This window comes from Leptonychotes weddellii, chromosome 2 (genome assembly GCF_054177405.1).
Source record: "Leptonychotes weddellii isolate Sample4059 chromosome 2, ASM5417740v2, whole genome shotgun sequence".
In the NCBI taxonomy this organism is placed as follows: domain Eukaryota; kingdom Metazoa; phylum Chordata; class Mammalia; order Carnivora; family Phocidae; genus Leptonychotes; species Leptonychotes weddellii.
This window is the reverse complement of record NC_138370.1, coordinates 84,243,576-84,260,256: the sequence shown is the minus strand read 5'-3', so window position 1 is coordinate 84,260,256 and position 16,681 is coordinate 84,243,576.

The window sequence follows — 16,681 nt, the reverse complement described above, 5'->3', positions numbered from 1 at the left end:
ACCAACACCGAGGTCGATGAGAAATATAACTGGCCTAAACTATTGAGAGTGATGCCCCTTATAAGTATTTTATTTACAGTGGGAGATAAAATACATCACCATGCGGCTTTATTACTTCCAAACATTCCATCTAAGAACAAAGCACTATTTTAATGAAAATGCATTTTTATTTATTTGGATTCAACATCATGGTAAAATTAATCTGTAAAAGGTGAAAATGGCTTTAAAATTTTGAATTGATATCTCAGCAATGTACTTTTTTCTTAATTTATTTTATGTCTTATATTTAATTTTAAAAAGCATTTCAAGAGGACTAAATTTGCCCTTCCCTAGGAAAAATAAGACTAGAGATGAAATATATTTTAGCGTACATGTATTAGAGCTTACAGCGTGAAATAAAATATTAAAGTCTATAATTAATGTGGTAAATATTCCTTAAAGACACTTTGAGTGAAATATCACAACATTAATAATGTATACTGTTACTACTACTGAGCCAAGCAGTAACAGTTTATCAGTCCAAAAGTTATAAGCCAATGTTATAATGAATTCAACATTTTCATTTATTGTTAATGAGGGAAAAGACATTAGGTTCTAATAAATGTTGGTGTGAACAAATGAATACCAATAATCCAATCCTAACATCATCTATGTATCTCTGACAATCATTGCAAATAAATATATTCTGGACTAAAGACCATGAAGTACAATATTCTCCTTCAACAGAGAAATAAACTGAGCTATAAAGGTCAGTATCCTGGGTAAATCTCTTTAATCACAAACTATAATTAGTGACCTTTACATGCCAGGCCCTCTTCTAAATCATGGGATAAAATAGTGAAGAAAACAGACAAAATACCTCCCTCAATGGAACGGACATAGTAGTAAAGGAAAGAGACAATCAATACAGAAATGCAGTAATATTTATGCAGTGTGATATCTAGTGGAAATAAGTGCTAGCGAGCCAACTGAAGCAGGGGAAGGACTAGATATTGATTTGGGAATGTGTATGCTATTTTATTTTATTACTATTTTTTTAATTTACTCAGTTGATTTTTTTAAAGATATTTATTTACTTATTTGTCAGAGAGAGAGAGAGAGAGAGCACAAGCAGGGGGAGCGGCAGGCAGAGGGAGAAGCAGACTCCTCACCGAGCAGGGAGCCTGATGTGGGACTTGATCCCAGGACCCCAGGATCAGGACCTGAGCTGAAGGCAGACATTTAACCAACTGAGCCACCCAGATGTCCCCGTTGATTTTTTTTATTATTATGTTCAGCTAGCCAGCATATAGTACATCATTAGTTTTTGATGTAGTGCTCAACGATTCATTAGTTGCGTATAACACCCAACACGTGCCCTCCTTAATACCCATCACCCGGTTAGCCCATCTCCCCTACCCCCCTCCCTTCCGTATGTGTATGCTATTTTAGATGGGTTGGTCAAGGAAGACCTTTCTGGAAAGATGACATTTGAGCAGAATGCTGAATGAGGCAGAAGAGCAAGCCATGGACTCTCATGGATAATGCTGCTGTGGGCAGGGCAGTGGATGAGGAAGCCCAGAGTAGGAGAACATTCTATGTTGGAGGAACAACCAGAGAGTGAAAGGCCAAATCTTTGTCTACACATCAGCAAAGACTGCACCACAAGAATCTTAGGGATGAATGGTAAAAAGTAAGAACAGGCCCAGAAAGAATTATTGTGGAAGCAAATCTTCATGTATATATATTACCTGGTGAAATAAGAGCATCTCTAAATGCAAGGGAAATCCTGAGAATGCTGCTATGTACTCACTCTGCCCTGGTGTCTAAGATCCAGAAGACAAAAGGCGAGATGTGTATAATGGAGATAAATATCTATTCTAACATTGATTGATTCATGCTATCCTGGATGACCGATCCAAATCTGTAGACACATTCACAGGAAGCATGTTAAGATGTATGAAAATAAGGCAGTCTGTTTCCTTATTGCTGAGATATTAACATGTCCAAAGTATCAGATATCTACTGATTGGAAAGTTGCAGAAATTTCTATTTTAAAAATCAACTTCTATTTTTATGAAGTGGATCATTTGCAAGAAAAAATTTTCAAACAGAATGAGATTTGTATTGGTGGAATGAGTGATGGTGAACAAAATATCTCTAAGACACAATGATATATCTATGTCTGAATTCAAGGTAACTACAGCTTGTCCAAAAGTCTCTTGCTGAGTCCATAATAAGTGAAGTTCACCTCTATCTTTGCAATGCTAATAAACCTTTTTTAAATCCAAGTGAAGTGCGGTGAAGTAGGATTAAGATTTAAAGACATACTTTTGGCATTTACCATAAAACCTCTTGGAGGAAGTCTTTTTATGTACTCTACAGTGTGCATATGTCAAACTCATAATTATGTTAGGATTCCTGTAGGCAATTCTGACAAATGTGACGTCATATAGGTAACCTAAGGACTCCTTGAACTTATTAATGGAATATGCTGAGTGAATGACAGACTTTTCAAATCCTCATGTAATGTGTGATATATTCAAGGTAGATACACTGAAAACATTTGTGAGAGAGTCTCCATATCTGAAGATATATAATTAAAATAAAAAGACCCACAGACTGCTTAAAAATGCACTGCACAAAGGCAGATAATTTCCAGGTGACCCATTTGGATGCTTCCAATTTTATTAGTTTATGAATCAATTTACCAAACTCCCAAATCAGGCTGCAAACTATAGAGTATATTCACCATGGTATTCTGGCAGAAAGTTAGGATCTTAATCTGTGTACCATTTTAGCCCAAATAAAATAACCAATGATGTACTAAGTTCTTTGGCAATGTTACTGAGTTCCCTATTTTAAATTGAAACCATATTGTATATGGTACAGACATTGATCGAAATAAGATTCCATTTTGCTAGGGCAGTCTGCTCACTCAGGTCATCCTTTTCTTACCCTATTCACACAGTCTTAAGCCAGAATGCTGCCCAAAACAGAGTTACTGATACTTGACTGTGAAGTCTAAAGTAATACATCTAGGGAAATATCTCTTTAGAAAAGCAATATGAATAAGAAAATGAGGACAGCATAACCTACCCCAGAAATGGGTTAATTCTTTTAGAGCTATGAGTCTGAAGGAAAGAAAGTTATCCTGTATTAAATCTGGGGTAATTTTCATCGGCAAGTCAGATGATGAGATGGACTCTTCATGGGAAACTGATAAATTTGGAAAATGGCTTTGGATAGAAAAGAACATGGAAAAAAAAGAGCCTGCTCTCCTTTGCTTTGGCAGAACTGTCAATCAAGAAACTTGAGTCGGGACGCCTGGGGGGCTCAGTCGGTTGGTTGGGCGTCCAACTCTTGGTTTCAGCTCAGGTCATAATCTCAAGGTTGTGAGATGGAGCCCCACTTCAGGCTCTGTGCTGGGCACAGAGAGATTCTCTCTCTCTCCTTCTCCCTGTCCCCTTCCCCCCATGCACGTGCTCTCTCTCTCTCTCCCTACCTAAAATAAATAAATCAATCTTAAAAAAAAAACAAAGAAACTTGAGTTGTCAATCATCTGCTATACAACAGAAAACCATTAATATCTCAAAAGTATTTCTTCTAATCCATGCAAAAACTTATGATAGCAGATGCTGCATACAGTGATGCATGGATCTGGGGAGTGAATCAAAATCAGATTTTTTTTTTTTCTTTTAAGTTTTCAGACAGTGAGTATATGGTAGTGTTCTCTGATAGAGGATGGTTTGGACTGTCAGTATTAAAACATAGAAAATAAGTACATTTGCATTTGAAATCTTCTTAATTTATACAACTTCAGATCAAGAACAGAGTGAGTCCAAGGAATGCTCAACAGATTTTTAAATGGCAAAGCCAATTATCTACAATTTAGAGGCAGCTTTCTGTCCAAACTAAGGCACAGTCCCTGGCCACTCTGCATTTAATGCACTTATAAATAGATATTTACGGATTAAAAGCATAACTATTCCCTATAAATTAGCTTGTAAGTGTGTCTTGGTAATGTATACAGTTTTTAATTTGCTCAGCACTGTGTGTCAAGCACTGGGAAGAACTAAGCAAATAAGATGATTTTTGTCTTCAAGAAACTTGTGAACGTTGGTGACTAAATGCTCCCTTTTCCAAAACACAAATTTGCATAGCTCTGTTTTCAGAGAATAGTGTCAGTATTTCCACAGACATTTCTTTTTTTAAAAAAGATTGTATTTATTTATTTATTTGAGACAGAGAGAGTATGAGCTGAGAGAGGGAGAAGCAGACATCCTGCTGAGGAGGGAGCCCGATGTGGGGCTCCATCCCAGGACCCCAAGATCATGACCTGAGCCAAAGGCAGACGCTTAACCGACTGAGCCACCCAGACATCCTAAAATTTCTGTTTGTACTCATGTGCATTCCTCGTGCAGTAGTCTCCTCCACATTCACTATACTCAATAACTTTCTGAACCTTGAAAAGTGACTGCACTTTCAAGAGTAACAAACTAATAGGTTTAGTGACCTTTAAAGAAAATTTTAGGCAAGTTACTAATATTTTTTGGTGGTTCCTACATTGTCTATTTAGGTTGGACTTAGTTAATATCCCTGGTTTTGAAAGCAATTGCCCTGAACTATTATCAACTTTGTTCTATCATATGCTACTTGTTTTGAAACTAGTTCATTTGTTTTCAGGATTATATTTTTTCACAAAATTTGGTGTCATCCCCAGTAAAAAAGTATGTAAGGTTATCCAGAACCAGCATGTTTTGCTGAGTTTGTGGTAAATGGGACTGAATCTTAAATATTAAAATCATTAAAAAAGTACATGAACAAGATTAGTTTAAAAAGGAAGTAAAGGGGCGCCTGGGTGGCTCAGCCGTTAAGTGTCTGCCTTCGGCTCAGGTCATGGTCCCAGGGTCCTGGGATTTTGCCCCGCATCAGGCTCTCTGCTCAGCGGAAAGCCTGCTTCTCCCTCTCCCACTCCCACTGCTTGTGTTCCCTTTCTCGCTGTATCTCTCTCTGTCAAATAAATAAAATCTTAAAAAAAAAAAGGAAGTAAAAGCAGTAATGCTAACAATTTAGATCTGATATCTTATGAGTACCACTCTTTGATATCACATACAGACACATATTTATACATACCTAAACAAAGCAAATTGTGACCTTTTTCAAAATTGAGACTTCTTGGGTATTTTTGACAATTCGATACTGTTGAGACTTGAGGAAATATTCTACTCTTCTTGAAGTAAGGATTTAAAGGGAATGATTTTGCAGTCAGTATGCTGAGCGTTCTCTTAATTCTAAGAGAATGTGATGTGACTATGAAGTCCCTGATGGGATGGTTGACCATTTGCATCAGCAACTGAGATGGTGAACACCTGGGGGACAGAGTCTCACAGGGAGGGAGGCAAAAGAGCAAAGTCCTCACCATGGGCAGAGTCCTGTGTCAGAGCTGAAAACGGCCAGGGTGTGTGCACTGTGGTGAGGGAACAGAGAGGGGCTCAAAAGGAGAAAAGAGAAGTAATACTCAATGTTGACAAGACCATTTAATCTCATCTATAACTTCAGTTGCTCAAAGTAACACTTTCGATGTTGACAAGGCCATTTAATCTCATCTGTAACTTTAGTTGCTCAAAGTAACATTTTTTTTTTTGATCTTAGAAGATACATAGAAGATTCTGATGACAGATTTATGGCATTAGGCTTACAAAAAACATGACAAGCAGAGGATTCATGAATCAGTTATTTATGTATATCTTTTCTGAAGAATGAGCACTAGGAACCCTCACCGCAAGCATCTCTCTTCCACACTCACTGCATATTCACAACACCGGCAAGCCTTACAGTATTAATACCTTACAATCTTAATAAAGATGTATTATCTGACGCTTGATTCCTATTGAAAAATTTCTAAGATGCATGAAATTAAAGTATACCTATGAAATTATATTTAATGGTTAATTTGCTTTGTAATTTAGTTTGTTCAATAGTTGAGATACATCTCTTCCCAGTAATTGCAATAGATGCACCAATGTGATTATAGTTATATAAGTAACATTGTCCCACAGTTTACCCTATGATGTTTCTCTGCTCTGCGATTGTAAGCCATTACTCTTCAGTCTGTCATATTACTGTCATTATCATCATCATTTGTGACCCTGTCTTTTACATTCAGCATCATTTCGGATCCTTTGGTTTAAAGCAATGAACTAATGTCTTCCTGCTTCAAACCAGGCTGGCTTGTCAGCTCTTTTTATTTCCCTGAAGTCCATGGCCAAGCCAGTGTTTGATGCTTGCCCTCGTGGCTGGCAGCCCACCCGTTTCATCGCTGCCTATGACAGCTGCCTAGGCCTTGCTGTCATCCATTCTCTACACAATTGTAATGCGGTGAGGTCGTGTCATGGTAAACAGATTTTCATTTGCATAACTGTGCTACATAATTAAATCGTCATGGACTAGCAAAGTATCGTCCCTACATTTTGATTTTAAGACTCCAATGAATTTCCTTCCTTTAGCATCAGGAACCTATTAGAATCAAGGTAGATAGTGACAAAAAAAATTGCAGAATAGTGATCACTATTCTACTTGGTTTTATTTTGTTTTGTTTGTTTCTGTTTTTATTCTTCATTTACTATATGTTGGTTTGTGCTGGTCATAATGGAGCCTATGAGGATGCCACAAACAACATCCAAGTCCTAGGGACAACTTGATTTATAGGGAGGATATACTTCTGTCAAAATAAAATAAAATAAAAATTGGCAGTAAGATTTAGTCCTTTGAAATTAGCTATTATTCTCCCCAAATTTAGTTCTAAATACTGAGGATCAAAGGGTTAAATGACTCCTAATTGCCACAGGCTGGTAAGGGCCAGAGCCAGGACTTGAGCTGGGTTTGAACGGATTTCAAAGTTCACTCTCTTTCTCCTACTATCTCATATGTGTATACGCCTTTTCAGATTTCAAAGAATCTTCCAATGAGTTTTCTGATTTGAACATTATATCACACCTGTGGTGTTGATCAAGAATGATTGTCACATTTTACCAAGAGGAAAATGGAGAGAAAGGGACTTGCTCAAAGTCACAGTTAATAGCTGGTGGAGTTAATGCTTCTCTCTAAATAGACTTATTAACCCATTTGGAGTGTTTTCTTCCAGTTTATTATGATAAAATGTGTAAAGGGTGAAATGCCAGAGTGTCATCTTTGGCATGAAACTTTAGTCATTTTAAAAACGTTGAGCCAGGAATTGTCATGCTAAAACTAATGATGTTGGAATTTGAATCTGACCAATGGTGAATATTACTGGAGATCAGGAACCCATATGAAAGAAGTTGTAAAGAAAATATGACATCAAAAAGCTAAAAATAGAGAGCAATATATAGAGAAGTCCATCATAAAAAATTTGTCATGTCTGGGTGGCTCAGTCGGTTGAGCATCTGATCTTGGTTTCTGCTCAGGTCATGATCTCAGGGTCATGGAATCCAGTTTGGCCTTGGGCTCTGTGCTCAGCGGGGAGCCTGCAGGAGATTCTCTCTCACACTCTCCGTCTGCCCCTCCCCCCTCGTTCACACTCTCTCTTTTAAATAAATAAATCTTAAAAAAAAAAACTTGCTAAACAACTTATGTACATTATTTAATTTAATTATTTGATTTCATTTATCTCACAACTACCATAATTGTATTCTCTGATTTGCATATGAGTAAATGGAGGGTTAGGGCTTTGTTCAAAGTCATGTAACTGATGAAGAGTAAAACTAAAATTTCTGAGTTGAAAGGCAACTTTACTACTAAATATGCCAATCACTTTCATGTTAGTCAAGGTTTCCTCCTGGTTAGTAGTACGCTTTCACTTTTGCCCACCATACTTAATATGGTTTGCCTTTGCCATGTTTTCCCACAACATGGCTTACATATCTGGCTCTTTTCCCTTATTTCTTTTTGCTTGAGATGCTGATCCTGAACCAATGTGCTTCTGCCATTACTTCTTCTTTGCTGTTCCTCTATGTGTATAAGGATGATAGTTATACCTACTCATAAACTGGTGCGAAGAGTAAGTGGATTAATTTATGTAAAGTGCTTACAACATAAAGTGCTCTCACATAACCAGAACTCTGACTATAATGAGGATGAAGCAGATCATTTTTCTCTGAAATTTTAGTGAGCATCCATAAGGATTTTAACCCTGAGGCTGGGGTTTCTATTGTCAGACTGATAGAATCTGATCCAACCTCTCTAGTCAAATGAGTAGAAAAGATACCAAACTCATCTTTTAATATTCTTGGTGTAAAAGTAGAAGCTTTTTACTCCACAGAAGAGGCAAACAAATTTGAAAGACCTTTCTGATATCATTATAAGCCTTCAAAGACAAGGGTCTAAGTGGACAATCTTAAGGGTTTGTAATCTAGAACACCAAATGGGCAACAGTGATATATCATGCTTAGTACTCTCGATTAGACTTGAAGTAATGAGTTCAAATTTTTAAATATTTCTTGTCAAAAGTATATTCGCTTCAGAAAGTCATTGTGGGTGCATTGCTTTACCTTTCTACATCTAAGGTTTCTCTTATATTGAAATGAGTTGGTTTTCCTTGTAGTTTGCAGCCAGAGAAGTTGCAGTTGAGGCATAAATGAGAAGCCAGTTCAGTTAACATAATGACTTCTAGGGCAGCCAATTTCATATCTTTCTCAAGTATGAGAGTTATAAATCATCATACGGTCTCTGGGTGAATCATTGCTCTTGTGAAGAAGAACTGCACATGTAAGATTATTGCTCATCAATTATTATTGCAAAATAATAGAATACTTCAAAAGCTTCAAGTGAAATAAGTCAGACAGAGAAAGACAAATACTGCATGATCTCATTTATATGTGGAACTGAAAAAAAAAAAATGAATTCATGGAAACAGAGAACAGCGGTGTTTGCCAGAGGCAAGGGCTAGGGGGTAGGAGAAATGAGGGAAGGGGGTCAAAACTTACAAACTTCCAATTATAAGGTAAATGAGTCCGGGGGATGTAAGGTACAGCATGGTGACTATAGTTATAGATATTGTGTATATTTAAAAGTTGCTAAGAGAGTAGATCTTAAAAGTTCTGGACACAAGAAAAAAATGTGTAAATATGGGAAGTGATGGATATTAACTAAACTTACTGTGGTGACCATTTCACAATATATACATGTATCAAGTTATTACTTCATACAACTTAAACTAAGACAATGTTATATGTCTATTATAGCTGAATAAAACCGGGACAAAAAGAACTACCATAATTCCTACTTAAACAAAAGCCGGGGCACTCAGGTGGCTCAGCTGGTTAGGCATGTGACTCATGATTTTGGCTTAAGTCATGCTCTTGTGGGTCCTGGGATTGAGCCCTATGTCAGGCTCCAGGCTCAGTGAGGAGTCCGCTGGAGATTCTCCCTCTCCCTCTGCTCCTCCCATCAACTTGCATGTACTCTCTTTCCAATAAATAAGTAAATCTTAAAAAAAAAAAAAAAAAAAACTACAGATGAATCTTCTCTGAAATACAAAGTCTCAAATGGTTTATAAGACCTTTCCTAAATAGTAAAAAAAATAAAATAATGAATTACTCATACATTTATAATACTTTGTCTTTTCCTTGAGGTATTTTATGTAAACATGGTCATCACTTAAAAATTTGGCTTTTAACTTAATCTTTAAAACTCAAGAATGCTGATTTTTAATAAGCATTGCTATAAGAATACATTATAAAAACAAGGTAGTGGCACTCTGAAGACCGAAAAGTCTTCCTGAAGTTCTTTACAGTAATTAGGTAAATAACAATGCCTTAGAAAAGTTCATTTTAATTTTCTAAAATGGTTTTCCTCTTATAATATTCCAGACTTTACAAGTAGGTTCTAAAGAATAGAAATGAGCTGAAGAAAGACAAGGAACGTTTTCGGGCAAGTCACAAAAAGAAAAATTAATAAGAGTTACACATTTTTCATACTTAAAAGTGCTTATTTTGATTTAGTTCTCACTTAAGTAATGCTAGATGATGCTGTGAAGCCCACATTAGTAACTCCTTTTCAGAAGCCACACTATCCAGGGTTACTGGGATCAAATACTAAAATAGCATTAGCTGACTTCTGTTTATAAATTATTTTTCCTGTTTCTGTGAGTTCTATGAATTACATTGTATAGTCTCCTTCCTTTTAAGGAAGAAAGGATATTCCCGTGAAAATACTGTGGCCTAGAAACAAAGAAACAAACACAACTTTATTTATTATAGAGCATACTCATTGAGGCAACTGTGTTGTTATAAAATCCTGGGTGTCCTCATGACCAATGTCTACAAATTTAAAATGTCTCCATGTACTAACATCAGTGGAAGCTGGGTTTCTAAATACAAAGCAGCATTTATCTTCTATGACTTTTAGAATGCTACTACAGTGTTGAAATGGAATGCTCATCTCTCTCTCTCTCCCCTATTTGATTACATGCATACTCGTGTTGATTTATTTTGTTCTCATTTCCTCCTGGGTACAGTTTAGTCCACTGATGTTTCTCAGTAGTTACAACTACACCTAAAAAGCCCACCAATGGAGAAGAAAGAAGAAAAACACTTGGTTCAAATGATATTTGAAGCACAATATACAAAACACATCAACAGAAAATGCCAGGGCTTCCCCTGCTGAAGCTTCTGTCTTGGGTGTGAGTAACGGTATAGGAGGACTGGGGAGGCTGGAGGTGTGTGAGGTGTGTTCCCTGCACTCTGTCCACTGAACCCCTGTCGCACCCAACACAACCTCTTAGGGATTGGGGTTTGGGGGCAAACCCTCAACTCGAACTTTGGTCTCATCTCAGATCTTTTAAAAATTATATTGACACCATATCAAATTGCTCAGGTTTTCTGAATGACTGTCTTCCAATGATTAAGAGATTTTATTAAACAGAATGTGGGAAACTACACATGTAGACTGTAAAGCAAAATGCAAACATGTTCAGGATTGCCACACAGGTACGTTCTTTTCAGCACTCCATCCTTGCATGTGTACATTCTTTCTTCTAAATCTTTCTGAAGGCTAGATAAATCACTTCTTAATGGAAAAGAGAATAATTCAAGAAATCTAATTAGAATTTGCTTTAAAATAATGAATAATATTTTTTGTTTTCATTTTTTGGTGTTAAGAATAGGTGGGTTAATACAAAAATGTACAATATAATTCTTAGTGAATTCTACCTTTCAAGTTATATAATATGTGGTCCTGAAATGCCAGGAGAAGATATTCTGAGGTGGAGTTACTGTTTTTTTTTTTTTTCTTGCTGTTTTTGACTAGAGAATTTAATTAAGGTCTAGTATCCTCAGACAAGAAATAAAGCAGATGGAGATAGGATATAATATGGAGAACAAGACTTACTGGTGTAGTAAGATGATTTTATTGTATATGATATGATATCAGTTAAAACATTAATAAATTTTACTCTTCTTGTGAGTTTAAAGAGTCAGAAAACATCTCTCAGGCACTGGGAGTTAGCTTCTGGGGTCATGTTCTGACTTAAGCAACAACCAGTTGCCAACTCCACTTCTTTGGCTTGGAGCTAGTTTTGATTGCTTGGGGTGATATATAGGTAAGCTCTATGGATGACTTCATAGTTGGAGCATTATCTTTCTGCTCTAACATTGCTTTGGTATTTAGTAAACTGTGAGCTGTTCTTAAAATATTGCCAATGATTCTAAAGGAGCCCACTCCTAGGATGAAAATATGGGTGCAATATAAAGATTTCTTATCAGTATCTCTTTTTGTGCAATAATGGGCAGCCATATTATTGACCTTATTTCCAAAACTTTTCATCCCACTGATACATGATACATAAATTTATTTATATATTTATCAATGCATTTCTCCATGTTACTGATGAAACATTCAGAATAGAATGTGAACTAATTCTCTCTACAATCTTTTTGAGGTAGCCATGTAAGTCTTCGATCAGACCTAAAAGCAGAAGAACAATCTAATAAAAATACCCATCCTTTTATAAAAGATATTTAAGTGATAATATCAGACTGTTCTGACTTTTAGCCAGATTCAGAAATATGAACATATGTGGCAGCATATTTTATAATCAGTTGTAATAGTTCCTCATTTTTATGTCACGTCTTCTCAAAGTCTTTCTGCAAATCTTAAGAACTTGGTTTCAGGACTGTTTCATACATTTATAAATCAGTCTTACAAACTGATTTTAGAAGAATAATTATGGGATTGATTAGATTATCAACAAAGTTTTTGCTGCATCTTCTTGCAGAGACAACCCCTGTAGGAAAATTTTATTTCTCATCTTACTGACATCAGGCTTGGCCATGTGAATTCTGTTTGCCAATGAAAGGTGAATGTGTAATATATGACACTTCTGAGCAAATCTACAAGCAGCTTATGTGAGGTAGAGGCTCTCCCTTCCACCTGGATATTGGCATGGTGAGCATATGGAGAAGAGCTGCAGTGAACATTGATATGAGTGAGAAATAAACCTTTCTTGTTATGAGCCACTGAAATATTGGGCGATTTGTTACTGTAGCATTGTCTATTGAAAGCTGACTGATACAGAGGAGCTCATGAAACAAAGACTTGAATAACTGTGAACTTCAAGTTTAATAGTGTGAAATGTTCTTGGAAGGAAATTGCAATGAAGATATTATTTGTTGTAGAAATTGCAGCAAATCCTTTAAACTCTCTTATTATTTGTATCGGATTATTTCACTAAAATATTTTGGCACATAGTAATGTAAATATTTTAAGATAGAAAGTCATAATTCTGCTTCTATCTCGCAGTAGATGAAAGCAAGTGAGAATTAATTGGTCTGTGTTTTTCAGAGGTACACTTAGCCATCTGTTGATTGAATTATTAATACTCCCTCTGAATTCATGCGTTGTTGTTACTTTTCCTTTGGTAACAAATAAGAAGCACCGGTTTGTAGATTCTCCTTCTTCCTGTAATACAAGTTTAATTTATTCTCTATCATTAAAAATTGTATTACAGAGGAACATATTAAAATACTCAACAGAGGGTAATTAGCTGTCTATGTTGTATATGCAGTAATAATGCTTGAAACTCCTAAATTTAGTAAGTAAACTCAAGCTGAAACAAAAGAAATGGCTTGTCTGAGGTTAACAGTTAACTCAGACAAACCAAGTGACTTAAGGTTCCCTGTAGACATTTCTGCTTTTCTTCTAATTCTCATATTGCTCAGTTTCCTAATCAATAACAGAATCAAAATTACAGAATTTTCTTTCCCTGAGATATAAATTTCCCCTGTGACTCTCACTGAAGGGCAGGAACAGTCAGCAATGGTCCAGAAAATCTGATAGCAGATACTGTGGTTTCAATAAAATAGAATTTAAATTTGCGAGTTAATTTTGTTATTTAAATGGTCAGGGATGGCAGCTCTTTCTGCCCATGGGGCCTGTCCCCATGCTTTAATAAAACCACTTTTTTTGGGCGCCTGGGTGGCTCAGATGGTTGAGCATCTGCCTTCGGCTCAGGTCATGATCTCAGGGTCCTGGGATCGAGTCCTGCATCAGGCTTCCTGCTCCTTGGGAGCTTGCTTCTCCCTCTGCCTCTCTCTCTCTCTCTCTGTCTCTCATGAATAAATAAATAAAATCTTTAAAAAACAAAACAAAACAAAAACCCTTTTTTTGCACCAAATAAAATAAAATAAAAGGTCAGGGACATCAAAGTATTCAAAAAGGCTCAGAACTAAACTTCTCCAAAAGAGTGACTTCAGAATATTTTGATTAACCAGTCTCTGCCTACTTTTTAAAAACTTGGGGGGCTGGGGTGCCTCAGTGGCACAATTGGTTAAGCCTCTGACTCTTGGTTTTGGCTCAGGTCATGATCTCAGGGTCGTGAGATCGAGCCCCGAGTCAGGCTCTGTGCTCAGCACAGAGTCTGCTTCAGATTCTCTCTCCCTCTCCCTCTGCCCCTCCCGCTTATGTCCTCCCCCCGCCCCTCAGATAAATATATCTAAAAATTTGGGGGAAAAGGTACAATTTAATGCTGATGCCAGTTGATCTTTCTTTCCCCTTCATTTAGTGGCAAATGAATCTGCCATTTTATTTCCAGGGCATGGATATGATTCGAGTCAGCCGCCATTGTAGAGCTTAACTAGGTAACTTTTAAATGAATGGTTGTGCATTTACTACAGTCTTTGCAGGTTTTGGATTCAAGTATCTTCAACTAAACTAGACTTCCTGTAGAAAGATGTAATATTTTCTTCTTCTGAACAATTCAGAGAGTTCCAAGGGTTTCTAAGGAAAAAGAAAATAAAGGTGAAGGAAAGCTAACATTTTGCACAACACTGATGGAGCATAGAAAAAAGTTTAGAACAGAACTGAAAATCCATTAAATGTTTTGTATTCCAGGGATAACCATTGCTAATTTTGAATGTTCAGCAGAAGTTTTTCCATTATAACTTTTGGGGGGATCAGTATTTTTTTCTTTAATAGTAAAATAGCTCTCTGTGCTCCTGTGACTCTCATTAAGCTACTCAAAGAAAACACTAGTTCACTATCCTTTATCATTACCCTCCTTAGGTAGAAAAGTCTAGATTTGAGTGTTTGTTGTTTATTTTTGTGGTGTGGTTTTATAGTCATTTGCCTTTATCAAAAAAATCAATATGAAATATTCATGATCTCTTTAATAGAATATATCTAAAAAGATTACAATATCTTACTTTTAAATGGGGAATTTCTGTAAAAATATTATTTTTGTAAAACTAAACCAAGCAAAGAGAGGTTCTGGAGTTTTATAATAATGTTATGACAGTGTCCATAAATAATCATGAAGAAAATGAGTCCTAACTTTTAGTCCGTTAATTAGAAATAGTATAGTATAACTTTAGTAAGTATAAAATACTTTCAAACTAGATAAAAACAAACAGTATTTTTTCATAAAAATTTAAGTTGATATAAAAGCATTATTTTCAAAAGAAGAAATATGATGTAATTGTGAAAGAAAAAAATTCTATGCTTTTAAATCTGGCATAAGTACTACTCATAAAGTAAAATGATATGGCTTCACCAGTCATACATTATTCAAAAATGTATTTAAATATTAAAATTGTTTCTTTACACAAAGTATAATTCACCTTTTAAAAATAATGAAGTGCATCTTTAACATCACTGTTCAAAAAGCAATGGCAAATGAAAGTTATATGTCAAGATACTTAATAAGAAATATTCAAGATCCAAAAGCTTGGCTCATCCTAATATATTACATAGGAAGGAATAGCATATGCATTTTCATATAGGCATTCATACTTGAATATGTTAAAATATGGTTTGCAAACTGAGACAAGCTCAAATTCATCACTTTCTGGTGGTGATAGCATATGCTAGCAAATTTTCTACAAAGAATGTTGCATGAAAAATTAATAAAGAAGGCCAACATGTTGTCTGATGGAACTAACTGAGCAACAGGAAGTTACTTATCAGACATTATAAGATTATAGGCGTAGGTGTAAGAGAAGACCCATGGCACAAGTTGGTCAGTTGGTCATAAAACCAATTGGGATCAATTTGCAGCATTTCTGAAAAACATGAAGTAATTCCTCTGTGTAATATTTTCCTTGTCAAAGCTATATATGATGGAATAATGACCACTCCAGTCCTCTGAGAGCTCAGCATTGGTGATATCATTGTTAGTAGTATGGGTGGGTGGCTCATGTTTGCAGTCATCAGGATCTTGGAGGAAGATGATTCATCTCCCATTGCTTTCATTTCCCTTTCTATATGCGTTCAGTAAAGAACATTCCATATGGAAACAAAGTGAGGAGAATAAAAGTCGAGAAAGCATCCAGTGAATCCTATACCCTGGGTACATAGTAGTTCCTTGCTTACACTTTTATAACAATCAGTCCTGTGTGGAACAAGAAAAACCACACTGCTGAACCAGTTCCAAGTTAGTATATTTACCTTCTGACATTCTCATCCAATCGTTCATTTATTTAACAAATATTTATTCAGTGCCTTGTTTATGCAGGTGACAAAGATGAAGAAGAGATGGAAACTCTCCTTGATACAGCTTAGAATCTAGAGAAACTGCAAATCTCTGAGTCAGGGAAGTTTTGTGTTCGTTAGAAAATGAAAGAAGGCAACAAGCCTATGTTCATTTCCTATTACTGCTATAACTAATTACCATGCAGGTAAGGGGCTCAATACACCATCAGCTTATTAGCATACATTTCTGGAAGTCAGAAGTCCAAAATCAGTTTCACTGGGCTAAAAATCAAGGTGTCAGCTGGCCTGAATTCCTCCTACACCATCTAAGGGAGAACTCGTTTCCTTGCCTTTCCTTGCATTTGGAGGCCTCTTGTTATCCTTGGCTTGTGGCCCCTTCTTCTGCCTTCAAAGCCAGCATCACACCATCTTCTCTGCTCGCTGAAATCTGCCTCTGTCCTTACATCTCTCTCCAACTCTGATCCTCGTGCCTCCCTCTTCTAGAAATATATGTGATTATATCGGGCCCAACAGGATAACCCGGTGTAACCATCCATCTCAAGATCCTTAATTTTATCACATTTTCAAAGTTCCTTTTACATGTCCACTGATAGACTCCCAAGTTCTTGGGACCATTATTGAGCCGAGGATCTGAGATTGAAGAGTGAGCGGTGGCATAAGCAGAGATTGACAGTGAGGCAGAGATCAGTTCTTCTCAGTTGTTTAGTCTTCTGTATAAAGTCTGGATTAACATCAT